This window comes from Sciurus vulgaris (genome assembly GCF_902686455.1).
Source record: "Sciurus vulgaris genome assembly, chromosome: 4".
In the NCBI taxonomy this organism is placed as follows: Eukaryota; Metazoa; Chordata; class Mammalia; order Rodentia; family Sciuridae; genus Sciurus; species Sciurus vulgaris.
Window position 1 is genome coordinate 11,266,980 of NC_136464.1, and position 14,562 is coordinate 11,281,541.

General features: G+C 39.5%; 1 pseudogene across 1 annotated transcript; it reads right to left on the reverse strand.

Moving 5' to 3' along the window:
* Nucleotides 1–13,001: 13,001 nt before the first annotated feature.
* Nucleotides 13,002–14,094, reverse strand: LOC306660326 (mortality factor 4-like protein 2; annotated as a pseudogene). Its single transcript has 2 exons — nt 13,991–14,094; nt 13,002–13,785 (listed from the first exon to the last, which is right to left on the reverse strand). The product of its transcript is annotated as a mortality factor 4-like protein 2 (transcript).
* Nucleotides 14,095–14,562: the final 468 nt, after the last annotated feature.

Here is a 14,562-nt window from a genome sequence, read left to right on the forward strand (position 1 = left end):
AAAGCCCAGCTTGGTGGCATATGCCTGTAATCCCAGAAACTTCAAAGTTGAGGCAGGAGGATCATGAGTTCAAGGACAGCCTCAGCAACTTGGTGAGGCCCTAAACAACTTAGCAAGACCCTCTCTCAAAATAAAACATAAAAAGGGACTGGGGATGTGGCTCAGTGGTTAAGCACCCCGGGGGGTTCAATCCCTGACACAAAAAAAAAAAAAAAAAAAAAAAAAAAAGGAAAAGAAAAAGAAAAAAAGAAATTCCCAGTAAAAACTATCAGGCATATCCTCTGTGGAAAGATTCTTAACAAGTGGCTCAATTTCCTTAAATTATAAGACTGCTCAGTATCCTCTTTCTTCCTGAGTCAGTTTTTTTTTTTTTTTAATCAGTTTTGGTGGGCTTTATTTTGCTCTAAATTTTTCCATCTTATCAAAACTTAATTTTATAAAGTGGTTTATATATCTTATTATATTTTAATGTCTGTACTTCTAACAATTTCTATTTTGAATATATTTGTGTTTCTTTCTTTTTCAGATCATTCTCCCCAGAAGTTTGAAATTAGTTTGTCAGAAAACCAAATCAGCTTTGCCAATTCCATCAGCAGTGTTTTCTATTGTCATCATCCTATGGTTTTCTATTTTGTTCAAGTCTATTCTTAGCCAATTGCTTTCATCGCTTTGGTCCTCCTTTTGAGTTTACTCCTTTTGAGTTTATTTATTTTCTCCTACTAAATGAAGTTCAACTGTTGTTGGCTCATGACTCAATATTAACATATTAAATAGGATACAGTGCCATACAAATAAACTATTATTATACTTCAAATATAAGTGCAATATAAATATCCTATCCCAAATTATATGAAATATTTAATGCTATGAATTTCCTTCTAAGAAATACCCTACATGTTTTGCTGTTTTATTGACTCATGTACCACTGACCCAAGGAAGGAGGGGCAGTTTGCTGCATAAGGCTTCCATCAGGGCCTTTGGGATTTACATCAATGGTCCCCACTTGCCATGGCAGATCCCACTGCTCACCCTCCCCTTCTTACTAGCAGACCTCAGTACTGTTCAGGAATCCAGTGTCCATGGCTCCAAGGGTTGTCCCCAGCTCCGAGCAGCAAAGGCTGAGTGGTCGCCACTGCAGGCACCCAATTCCCTGGCCAGCGATGGCTACAAACCTAGGCCTGTAACTCAAGCCTAGTCACTGGGATTTGGGAAAGTCCACTGGCGTAGATGTGAGAGAATTCAGAGAAAGGATTTTCTTCCCACTAGGAAGAGATACAAGGGAGAAGATGCAGCTGCTCTTCTGCATTTTGTTACCTTTGGATGTGGGCACCCGCCACCCCTGCAAAGCTCTGGTGTAACTCTGAGGAAACATTAAGCCAGAATGGCAGAGCTAAAAGCTGGAACGCAGCAGGGACTCCATGCCGATGCCCGGCAGTAGGTAAGGTAAGAGGCCCCTGATTGTTTCAGGGGCAAATAACCAGACCGGTTCCATTTGCCAGGTCTTGTCATTTTTACCTGAAAATGTCCCTCAGGTGCCACAAGAGACCAGCCTCTTGGCTCCTGAGTACATTTGACAGCATTTTTTCTGTGGCTTTACGACATGGTCTTCCAATGCTTGCAATGAATCGGGCAACTGGAAGGGACACATGTAACAGCTGTGTTGCTTTTGTCATCTTCAAATAAAGCACATTAATCTCTGCCACATAACCTTGAAATGATTTCACATACTGACCCTTTGTGACATGATGCTTTTGTTTTGGCGTCTGTGTTTCTGCTTTGTTTGGACGCACTGTTCTCATATGTGAGAACCTGGAGTGAACTTCCCTTCCTCTTGGGAATGTGAGGCCACACTTCATCAGACCCCGTGCCCCCGGGGAAGTTGTGACCTCAACTACTGGACTTCAAGGGACTTCTGAACTCCAGGGTTTGACTGATACTCTCAGAGCGTAGGCTGTGACAGCCACACTCTCATCTGCTGCGTCTCCACACGCCCAGAACTCAGTTTCGACAGTGCCACATCCTGTCAGACCTTGTGCTAATCCCAAAGCCTCACCTGCCAACACAAGCCCCACCCTGCAAATGGAGGCACCCCACGTGCCCTCCAGGATCCTCCCATGATGCTCAGGCCAGCTTCTCCCAAGAACCACTCACATGAGGCCCACCACAGACTTTAACTACACTCTGCATCCCACAGTCTTCTATCCTGCCTGAGCAACTGGACCTCAGTAACACTGGAACTCGCTCACTATGTTCTTACTGTACCTGGTCCACCAAGTGTCTTCCCTGGGTGGCTTGGTCATGGCGTTCTCCTCCTCTTTAACTTTTGTGAATCTGAGAAAAGTCTATACGGCAACAAACCATGGGATTCGTGAAATCATACTTAGAGCACTTCCTTTATCTCCACCATAGCAGTATTCTACATTGTTCTTTTGTTCTTAGGCTCCCAAGAAAACATTTCTTTTGTAAATTCATATTTAAATGGCAGATGATCAGAATCAACCTCTGGGAGGAAAAACAATATTAATGCAGTGAAATGGAGCTTGTACCCGCCCTTTTGATGATCCCAAGCAGACTCCTGGAAAGCCCCACGGCAAGCAGGAGTTTCCACACCGTCTGTGAGCTGGGAGCTGTTCCGACACATGCCTCACAACCAGCCAAGGTCAGACAGGCACACTGGAACTGTCTTGGCCTGCAACTCACTTTTCTGGGAGATAACATTTCCGTTATTTGACCTTTTCTCACAAAACCTTAAACCACTATCTTTGATTTGTATTATTAAGTGCTCTCTGGCTGCAAATGACTGAAACATTATCTCAGATTAGTTTTAAAAGGCAAAAATGAGGAGCACAAATTTAATGACTCACATGAGTAAATCAAAGAAAGGGTGTCTGTGGGTGAGGATTTAAACCATTGGGCCTATCTCTTCTCCTCTCTCTTCCTTTCTCTGCACATCAACTCCATTCACTCTTTCAGATGAGCTTCTCAGTAAAGCTAGACCCAGGTCTAGCTCCATGGTGATCACACAGACACACAGACAGAAAGGAAGGTGCCCCCACCAGGTCCAGCATAAAACTCTCAGTGGGAAACTCTCTGACTGGACCCAGCGGAGTGATGTCATTATCACTGGACCCATCACTAAGGGAAAGAGGATACTATGGGTTGAATTCGGTCCCCCAAAAGATATGTTCATGTCCTCACTTCTGGTGTCTGCAAATGTGACCTTATTTAGAATGAAATGAAATCAATACAAGAAACACTATAGAAAGTCTAAAAATACATGGAAATTGAAAAATACATTTTTGAATGATCAGTGGTTCACTGGAAAAAATCAGGGGTGGAGGATTAGAAAATTCCTCGAATCAAACGAAAATGGAAACACAGCTTACAACAAGAATATGTGGGGTACAGCAAAGGCAATTCTAAGAGGGACATTAATAGCTGTTATTGCCCACATTAAAAAATTAGAGAGAACTCAAACAAATAACCTACTCATATATCTCAGGATCTTAAAAAAACAAGAATAAACCAAACCCAAAATCAGCAGAAGGAAAGAAGTAATCAAGGTTAGAGCTAAAATTAATGAAATAGAGACTAAAGGAAAAACAAACAAACAATGAAACAGAGTTGGTTCCTTGAATAGGAAAATAAGACTGATAAACACTTAGTTAAACTAACAAAAAAGGGGAAATTTTCAAATTAATAAATTCAGAGGTAAAAGGGGGGATTTTACAACAGGCACCACTGAAATCCAGAGGCTCATTAGGGACTATTTTGAAAATTTATATTCCAACAAGTTGTAAAATCTAGAAGAAACTAATAAATTTCTAGATATGTATTATCTGCCAAAATTAAACCAAGATGATAAAGAACACCTAAAAGATCAATAACCAGCAATGAAATTAAAGCAATAATAAAGACTCCCAACAACAACAACAAAAAAGCCAAAAAAGCCCAGGAATGAACAGATTCACTGCTGAATTTTACCAGACCCTTAAAGAACACATACCGATGCTCCTCAAACTATTCCATGACATAGAAAGGAAGGAATGCTTCCAAACTAATTCCACAAGACCAGGATCACCCTGACACCAAAACTGGAGAAGGATACAACAAAAAAGAAAACTACAGACCAACATCCTTTATGAACATAATAGCAAAAATCCTCAATAAAATACTTTCAAAATGAATTCAACAACACATTAAAAAGATCATACAACTTGATCAAGATGGTTTCATTTCAGGAATGCAAGGATGGTTCAATACATGCAAATCAATAAATATAATATGCCACATAAATAGAATCGAGAATAAAAGCTACATGATCATTCAATAGATGCAGAAAAAGCTTTTGACAAAATTCAACATCCCTTCATGATAAAGCCCTAAAGAAGCTAGGTATAGAAGGATCTTATCTCAATATAGTAAAGAGTATATATGACAAACCCAAAATCAGCATAATAATGAATGGGGGAAAGCAAAGCATTTCCTTTAAAATCAGCAACAAGACCAACCAAAAGGTCCATTCTCACAACTTGTTTTCAAGGTAGTACTTGAAATTTTACCCAGAAGAATAAGATAAAAGCAAGAAATAAAAGGGATACAAATAGTAAGGGTAGAAGTCAAATTATCCCTACTTGCAGATGATAGAATCCTATACTTAGAAGATCCTAAAGATTTCACCATACTATTAGATCTAATAAACAAACTCAGCAAAGTAACTGAATACAAAAATCAGCATACAAAAATACACACCAATGATGAATCCATTGAGAAAGAAATTAAAAAACACCTATGTTTACAATAACTTCAAAAAATAAAATACCTAGGAACAAAACTAAGCAAGGTAGTGGAAGACCTCTACAATGAAATTACAGAACACTGAAGAAAGAAATTGAAGAAGATACTAGAATATAAGAAGACCTCCCGTGTTCATGGATTGACAGAATTAATATCATTAAAATGGCCATATAACTAAAAGCAATCTACAGATTCAATACAATCCCCATCAAAATACCACTGACAGTCTTCACAGAACTTGAAAAAAAAATCCTAAAATTCCCATGGAAGAACAAAAGATCCAGAATAGCTGAACTAATCCTGAGCAAAAAGAGCAATGCTAGAAGTATCAAAATACCCAATTTCAAAATATTTTATAGAGACATAATAACAAAAACAGCATGGTACTGGCATAAAAGCAGACACTTGTATCAATAGAATAGAATAGAGGACACAGAAATAAACCCACACAACTCCAGTCATCTGATCTTGAGAAAGGTGCCAAAAACATGCATTGGAAAAAAGAAAGCCTCTTTAACAAATGGTCTGGGAAAACTCAATACCCACATGTAGAAGATTGAAACTAGATCCCTCTCTCTCACCTGTACAAAAAGCAATTCAAAATAAATCAAAGTGTAAGACATAATACTTTGAAACTGCCCGAGGAAAACAGGGGAAACATTTCAAGATATAGGCACAAGGAACAACTTCCTGAATTAGACTCCTAATAGCAAGAATCAACAAATGGAATTGCATCAAATTAAAAAGCTTCTGCACAGCAAAAAGGAAACAACTAACAGAGTGAAAAAACAGCCTACCCAATGGGAGAAAATCTTTGCCAGCTACTCTTCCAATAGAAGAGTATCCAGAATACATAAAAAATTCAAAACAGTGCCAAAAAAAAATCAATAAATGAGCAAACGAACTGAACAAATGCTTCTCAAAAGAAGAAATAAAAATGGCCAATAATTATATGAAAAACTGTTTAACATCTCTAGCCATCAGAGAAATACAAATCAAAACCACATTGAGATACCATGTCACCCCAGTCAGAATGGCAATAATCAAGACTGCAAACGACAGTAAGTGCTGGCAAGGACACAGGGGAAAAGGAACACCTATCCACCACTGGTGGAAATGTAAACTGGTACAGCCACTATGGAGTATTATTTAGCCATAAAGAAAAGCAAACTCATGTCATTTACAGCAATTGGAGATCTTCATGTTAAGCCAAACAAGTCCCAGACTCAAAGAAAAATATCACGTGGTTTCTCTCATATGTGGAATTTAGAAAAAAGAGGACATGAAAGTGTAAGGGAGACTGTCAGAGAAGAGGAACAGGACCTGGGGAGGAGGCTAGAGGATGGATGGATGTGATCAAAGCCTGTGACAGCGCGTCCAGGTATGCCACAGCAGAAAAAAAATAAAGCCACACCCTAAAGAACAGAGAGCTCGCCATTCCTCCAGTAGCAAGGTAAGATGTCCTGGCACAGCAAGCCCAGAGCCACCACGGCAATACATACAGTCGTCGTCTTTGGCCAGATTTCTTATTTGCAGAGACAAAGGAATGTGGTTTTGCCTCAGAGAAAAATGTTTATTTCTTCTTCCAAAGATAGTACAGAATTTCTTCACTTAAAGCTAGGACTGTACAAGCCACTACAATTTGAACAGCTTTATTCTTTAAGTAAAGATCGAAGTAGCTTGATTTGCTTTGACACTTGGAAGCTCATGGGATTCATTCAGTTGTGCAATTCTGCTGTAAGAAATATTTTATTAATTATACCAAGGCACATAAAAAATTAAAAGTTAAGTTCCTGTGAAGCACATATTCTCTGTCAGTTACCTCTCAGATTGAACCTTTTATTTCCACAATAAGATTCAAATTATTCATCAAATATAATAAAGATCTACTCCAATGAATTGAAATTAGTTGTCACTTTAATGTGCTTTTAAACTATTTTTAATTGCTAACATGACCATAGTACATGGTCCGTTCAAAGATGGAAAAGTGTTACTTATAAGGAGTAATCTTCAAGCTGGCACCACCAGAGGGTCTTGCGTTTAAAGATTCTATTTCAAGGCAAGCCCTACTGCAGTTAGAATTCTAATGAGCCACACAGACAGAATCCTTTAACAGCCTGAGCAGCAAGGAAACTTCTCCACAACCACATTCACTTTTAAAATGCAGACCTTGCAATCGAATATTAAAGGTAAAGGAATCAGTCTCATGAATATGCATTCAGACCAGCCAGCCAACAAAGCATCTTCCAGACATTATTCGTAATAGCCCGAGTGCTGCTTTATGTCCTCCATGTACACCAACAGCGTTAACTGTCCAAACACCCTGTGGGTGGGCACTACTGTTATCCCCCGCTCCATTTTACAGAAATAAACTGAAAAATAGAGGCTACAACACTTGCCCAGAATTCTGGTCAAGTAGGTGGCAGAACATCAGGGTTCTAACCCAGACTGTCCGGCACCAGAGTCCATGATCTTAACCTGCCCGGGACACAAAGACCTGACAAGGTCACTAAAGGGTGGTACAACACTTTGATAAGATAAAACCTCCCCATGTGTGGTGATAGCCAACGGTGTCTGATGGTGTATAAGTGAAATGCTTAGCACAGAAATCAGTCCTATTGATCAGCGAGGTGTTAGACACCAATCATAGTGTCAGGGAGGGTGGTACAGGAGGTGAACGGGGCCACCCCAGAAGGACAGTCAGGACTGGATTAGGATGAGCAGCAATGGATGACTGTCTCTTCTTTGACATAGAACAGTCATGTTTCCTTTCACACCGCTGGGACCAGAGCCCGCAGGTCACCAGGAAACATTGCACAACCATCCAGGTAGTAGCTACAAGCCCTTGTAACTAGGGTGGGCAACTCGTTCTGGTCTCTTTTAACACTAACATCCTGAGTCTGAGAACCCTTGGTATCCTGGGCAAAGTCAGATGGTCAACCACCCTCTTTTTCGATTCTAATAGGATGAGGAATTTTTTTTTTCTTTTTTTTACCATTCCTTTTTTTTTTTTGGAAATTATTTTTAAAACAGTTGAAAACCAAACCTATGCCACATACGTTTACAGGAAATAAGGTGAGCCCTGGTGACAGATAATTCTGTGCATGAATTTGACTGGGCTAAGGGATGCCCAGATTGCTGGTACATGATTTCTAAGTGTGTCTGGGAGGCATTTCCAGAAGAGACGGGTGAGCTCTAAAGTGAATAAAGAAGATCACCACCACCAGTATGGGGGCCTTGTCCAGTCCACTGAGGCCCAAACAGAACAGGAAGGAGGAGGAAAGGTGAATTTTCCCTCTGCTTCAGCTGGGACATCCCATCCCTTCTGCCCCTAGACGTCAGTGCTTCTGATTCTTGGACCTTCAGACTTGAACTTGGATTTACACCACTGGCTCCCCTGGTCCTCAGGCCTTTGGACCCAGACCAGATTTCCTGGTCCTCCAGCTTACAGAAGGCAAATTCTGGGACCTCTTGGCTTCCATAGCTGCACGAGCCAATTCCTATGAGTATTTACCTCCCGTTGGTTTTGCTTCCCTGAAGACTAAAGCACTAACCACTGAGCGTCTGAGACCACCTCATAGAGGCTGTAGGAGCTTGGGACATCACCTCCTCACTCCACACCCAATTTCCCCACTGTGAAGTGAAGGGTTTGAAGTTAAGTTCACATTCACAGCTAACACCCAAACTATTATTCTTGAGTTAACATCAGTGTTAGAGGAGAGCCCCTGACACAAACATACCCTTAAGCACACCTACACAAAGTGTGCTTATTGAGGGGAAAATTCATGCTACACGTTATTTCTCACTTAAGATATGAATTAATTTGAGGTATACTATAAGATGAATGTCATTCTTGGTTTTTGGCTTTTAACCATGATTTTTCTAGATTTTTAAATGTTTCCTAATTGTATGGTGGGTCCTAATCAATTTTACAAACAGTGGGAAATGCCTTCAGAATAAATTAACTGCTAAAAATCACAGGATGCTTCTTGTGTATAGCGGCCATTAGCCAGCCAGCTCGGGAAAGCAGCAGGCCCCCTGTTGACAGATTACCACCCTGCCACTGAAGACAGGAGTAGAGTTAGTGCAGCGGATTGATTACTAAAGGGATGCAGTAGAGAACAATTCAAGTCAACAAAAATTTATTGAACATGTGGACCACAGGGAACGTGGCTCAGCAAACATGACCGAAATAGAAGCCACTCCACTCTCATAAGTAAAACAAAATGATTGTGAAGTGTATCATGTGACCCACTCACCTTTCACCTGTGCCCTGCAACGGCTGCGCTCTTGCTCTGTGCTTCCAAAGGAGCCCAAGGCCCGCTGGGCTAATCACATCTTTGTTCCTGAAGCAGGCCGTGCGCTCTAGGAAGAGATTGAAACTATGAGGGCTGACGCCCTCCTGACCTGACGCCGCCTTGTTCTCGGCTCCAGGATTCAGCCTACTTACATGGAACGCAGGTGGCAAATAAAAGCACAATTATGTTGTCCTATCCACTGAAACTGGGATGCATCACGGGAAGGGACTCCTAGCCCAGATCACACTGCCAGTCAGAGACAGAAAAACTGGATTCCAGGCATCTGATAAACAGGGCAACAATTTTTTGACTTTTCACATCAGCAAGAGAGGCACCTCCTCCTTCTCCACTTGGTAAGATTTTCTGCAGAGAGATCGCCATTTAACCCCTAACATGTCATCTGTGATGGGAGCAAGTGCTAATCCTACCATTTCAGATCTCCAGGTGCAGGGTAAATATCCAAGATTTAGTTTATGTACCCCTAAATACAGAGGCACCCCTGAGTTTGGTTACCACAGAGCATCCCAGAAGCAACTTTATAAAAAGAAGCTTAACTGAAGGTTTAATTCCAGAACAGAAATCTCTTCCCTGCACATGGAATTGTCCATGTGATTTGGGAGCCTCCAAGTGGTCACTTACCATTGGCTGCTCTTCTATTAGAGTTTTATTTCTGGGGTAACTGAGACTTTTCATTCTCTTGTTGTATTTTCCCAAACTCCAGTCTTTTAAGGTAGTGTGGTTTCTGTGGGAAATAAAAATAACACAAATAAATGAAATAGAATGCTGTTCAGAACCAGACACACACAATATGACCAGTCATAGTTCAACTAAGGTGTCAGGGCAATTTACTGGGCAAAAAACAAAATTCACAACAAATGGTCATCCATGCAAAAAGACAACACACACACACACACAAATCTTCACACTTTACCTCACATTATACAGAAAAAAGTAACTCAAAATGGATCACAGACCTAAATATGTGAGCCAATCCTATATAGCTTCTAGAAGAATACATAGGAGAAAATCTTAAGAACTTTGAGTTAGGCAAAAATTTCTTAAGACACAGAAAACAAGAACTATTTTTAAAACTTGATAACTTGGACTGCATCAAAATATAAATCTTTCTTTTTTTTCCAAAGCTTTATTGAGGTAAAATTGAAGTACAAGAAAATGCACATATTTGAAGTATGCAATTTGATCAGTTTTGACATGTATGTAGTCAATACAATCAATATAAAAAGCATTTCCATTACTTTTTTTTTAAATTTGAAATCATGCAGACTATTTCCTACATGATTTATTCCATTAGAAATCAGTTACCTTAAGATATATAGAACCCCACCCTCACATGTCAGCTATTTCAAAATTAAATGGCACACTTACAAATATCTCAGAGGTCAAGGAAGAAAGCACAAGAAAAGTAAATGAAAAGTGCTTTGAACTAAGTGATAATAAAAGTTTAAAATATCAGGATCACTGGCATGAATCAGTACTCAGATGAACATTTGTAACAAACTACTTGTATCAGAAAGAAGCTAGAATAACAATCAAATTATTTTCAAATTATGTAGTATGAAGAAAAAATAAGAGTAGGAGCAGAAATATATGAAATAGAGAAGAAATAATACAGCTAAAATTTGATAAAAATCAAACAAGCCTAATCAAGAAATAAAGCAAGAACACAAAAATTAGTATCAGTGGGAAGGGAGTTGTCAACCCTACAGATGCTAAAAATTGTAGACCAACATATGTGATAGCTTACATAACATGGTCTATATTAGAGAAGGATCCATGTTCTGCTGAGAAGAAAGAGTATTCAGTCATTAATGGTGAAATATTCCATATGTGTCTATTAAGTCTAAATTATCAATTGTATTTTTTAGTTCTATAACTTCTTTATTTAGTTGTTTGGAGGATCTATATCCAGGGGTGACAGAGGCATGTTAAAGTTACCCCATATTGGGCTGGGGTTGTTGTGGCTCAGTGGTACAGCACTTGCCTTGCATGTGTGAGGCAGTGGGTTCGATTCTCAGCACTGCATGTAAATAAACAAATAAAATAAAGGTCCATTGACAACTAAAATAAAATATAAAGTTACCCACTTTATCTAATATGAGGATAGAAAGTCCTGCTCATTTACATGATCCATGTGAGTGATATGTTTTTTCCCATCCTTTCACCTTCAGCCAGTAGATGTCTTTGCTTATGAGGTCTCTTGGAGACAGCATTTTGTTGGGTCTTGTTTTTTAATCCAATCTGCCAGTCTGTGTCTTTTGAGTGATGAGTTAGGTCATTAATGTTCAAGGTTATTGAGATATGATTTGTATTCCCAGGCATTTGGGTTTATTTCTAGTTTTTAACTTGAATTGGTTTCTCCTTTGATTGACTCTTTCTTTATGTAGCTCCTCCCTTTGATGGTTTTCACTATTTTTTTTTCACTTCATCCTCATGGAATATTTTGTTGAGCATGTTCTGTAGTGCAGGCTTTCTAGTTGCAAATTCTTTTAACTTTTGTTTATCATGGAGGGTTTTTATTTCATCTTCAAATTTGAAGCTTAGTTTAGCTGGATATAGGATTCTTGGTTGGCATCCGTTTTCTCTCAGAGCTTGGTATATGTTTTTCCAGGTACTCCTAGCTTTGAGGGTCTGGGTTGAGAAATCAGCTGAGATCCAAATTGGTTTCCCACTATGCAATCTGATATTTTCCTCTCACAGCTTTTACAATTCTATCCTTATTCTGTATACTAGGCATTTTCATTATAATCTGCTGCATTGCGGGTCTGTTGTAATTTTGTACATTTGGGGTCCTGGAAGCCTCTTGTATTTGATTTTCCATTTCATTCTTTAGGTTTGGAAAATTTTCTGACATTCTTTCATTGAAAAGATTGTGCATTCCTTTGGTTTGTATCTCCACACCTTCATCTATCCTGACAAATCTTAAATTTGGTCTTTTCATGTTATCCCATAATTCTTGGAAGTTCTGTTCATGGTTTCTTAACATCTTCTCTTTGTGGTCAACTCTATTTTCAAGACTATATATTTTGTCTTCATTGCCTGACATTCTGTCTTCCCAGTGATCTAGTCTGTTGGTGATGCTTTCTATTAAATCTTTAATTTGGTTTATTGTTTCCTCCTTTTTGAGGATTTCTGCTTGGTTTTTTTCTCTTTATTTTTTTTTAATCAGAATCTCTGCCTCTTTATTGTAGTGATCTTTTATTTTCTGTATTTTCTCTGATTTCATTTTTTTTTTTTTGCTTTGAAATTTAGAAACAAATTTCATTTAAGATCTGAAATACAATTCTTAAAATATCAACTTTTCCGGAAACTGTGGCTACACAATAATGCACTGCCTCTATCATGTTAGGACATGCATTAGACTCAAATACAAAAACCATGAAACAAACCACCATTCTTCAACAAATTGAGCAAAGATAGAATGCCTAAGGAGCAACAGAGATGGATTTGCAGAGGAAGGGATGTTTTGCTTCGAGCACCATAAAAAACAAAACAAAAAAAGAGCACAAATTCATGGGTTTTGGGATATATACATTAGATTGAATCTTTGGCACTAGAAATCAGGGCATCTTGTCAAGTAGCATTTAACACATCAGAAAACTGTGTAGTGTCAAAGGGACAGACCCACTAGCATTCAAGCAATGTTGTCAACTAGGCAATAAATGTTCTACTGAATGTTTCTTCTTTGTCTAATTACTGCATACACTGGTAGCAACTTTGAAATGAAAGGAATTTGCACTCCTTTTATTTTGTTTAAACAGAAAACAAACTGAAACATAAGCCCTGTTATACATTAACAATTTTAAAGAACATCAATTATACAAGGAAAAGACTGAGAACAGAAAGTGTTTACAGTACCAGACGTAATAGCGAGTGGTCAGTAGACCCTCACAGGGCTTCGTGCTCGTACTCAGCAGAAGTCACTTTGCGATCACTGCTAGTGAACAGAGATGCAGAATTCCTTACCAGATACTTTAGGAAACCATGCAGATAACCCAGCAATAATGCAAGGGGCGTATAAGCCAACATTGCTCCAATTCTCACAAATAATCTCGGTAGGTGTGGTGCTCCATAAATCTGGGACATGGGCGCATCAGGGTGGGCCGAAAGGATTTTGGCATACTGGAGCCTCCCAAATTTGTAGAGCAGCTGAGTGCCCAACATCACATTGAAACACTCCTTTATTCCTGCCACAACTTCATTAACCGCCTATTCCTTGTTAGCAACATTCCCTTGTCATGCCTCACAATTTGCCTACTCTTCTAGAACAGCATCTACATTCTCCTCAGCAGGGAACTGAACAGCTGCTTCTGCCTGGTTACCAAGTCCCAGTCCTCAACAAGTCATGGTTTTAATTCTTCAGGAATCCTCAGTTTAACTTCCACTCTATTCTCAAATGCCTCTTCACCTTCCACAGGGGGTCTTCCCAGGCCCTTTCCTTCCGTCGGGCTGGGGTGCTTCGCTGGTACTGCCTCCATCCCTTTCCATTTGTTCTTTCTTGTCCTCCTCACAGATCCCGAAGGGAGGTTTTCTGAGAGCCACCCCGCCTCTTCCTGGGAGAGCAGGCTCAAGCTTCTTTGGCTGTGGACCAGCTATCTTCTTCCCCGAGAAGGCCCCTCGCATCCTACTGCCCTGCATGTTGCTTCGAGTTGGTTTTTCAAAGTTGTCTTCTCTGGAAGATTGTTGTCCACGAGTTTGAGAACCCTGCTTTCTGGAACTCACTCAACCCTGTTTTTATTCCAGCCAACGATCTTCCTTCTTTCCCTTCCAAGAACTTCTAGTGATTTCCCAGATGAATTTTACAGATCTTCTGGGATGGTATGAATGAAGTGGGAGACACAACCCCAAATTCTATAATCAGATCTCCTGATCCTTACTGTATGGCAAACTTGGCTTTTCTGATGTTGATCTGAAACGAGAATCCAGTTCTTTCCAGCAGCCGACCACTGCCGTTCCTCCAACTGCCATAATCTGATTTCATTTCTTATACTGTCCTTTACTTTGCAGATCAATTTAACTATGTACATTCTAAAGTCCTTCTCTGACATTTCTTCCATTGTGGTGTTGATGGATTCTGTTATTGGAGCATCTCAGTTTGTATGGGGTGATTCGTTCCCTTGCTTTTTCTTGTTGTTTGTGTGTCTACACATCTAACACTATGGATCTGGGGTAGTAGAGTTTCTACTCTGTGGACTTATAGTGTCCCTGAAGGCTTCCAGCACCTCATGTTTAGGGGGAGACAGACAAAAAAAATAAGAACAACCAATGCAAACATTATACAGAATTATAAATAGTTTCTACTATGACATCTACAATATTAATTATTGCAATAAACAGAAATGATATGATCAGTTATTGCCTACAATAAAAAAAAGCAAGATTGCAAAAGGGTTTATAATTGCAAATGGTGAACAGGGAGAGAATGGAAGTGATATAGAATGTGAAGATT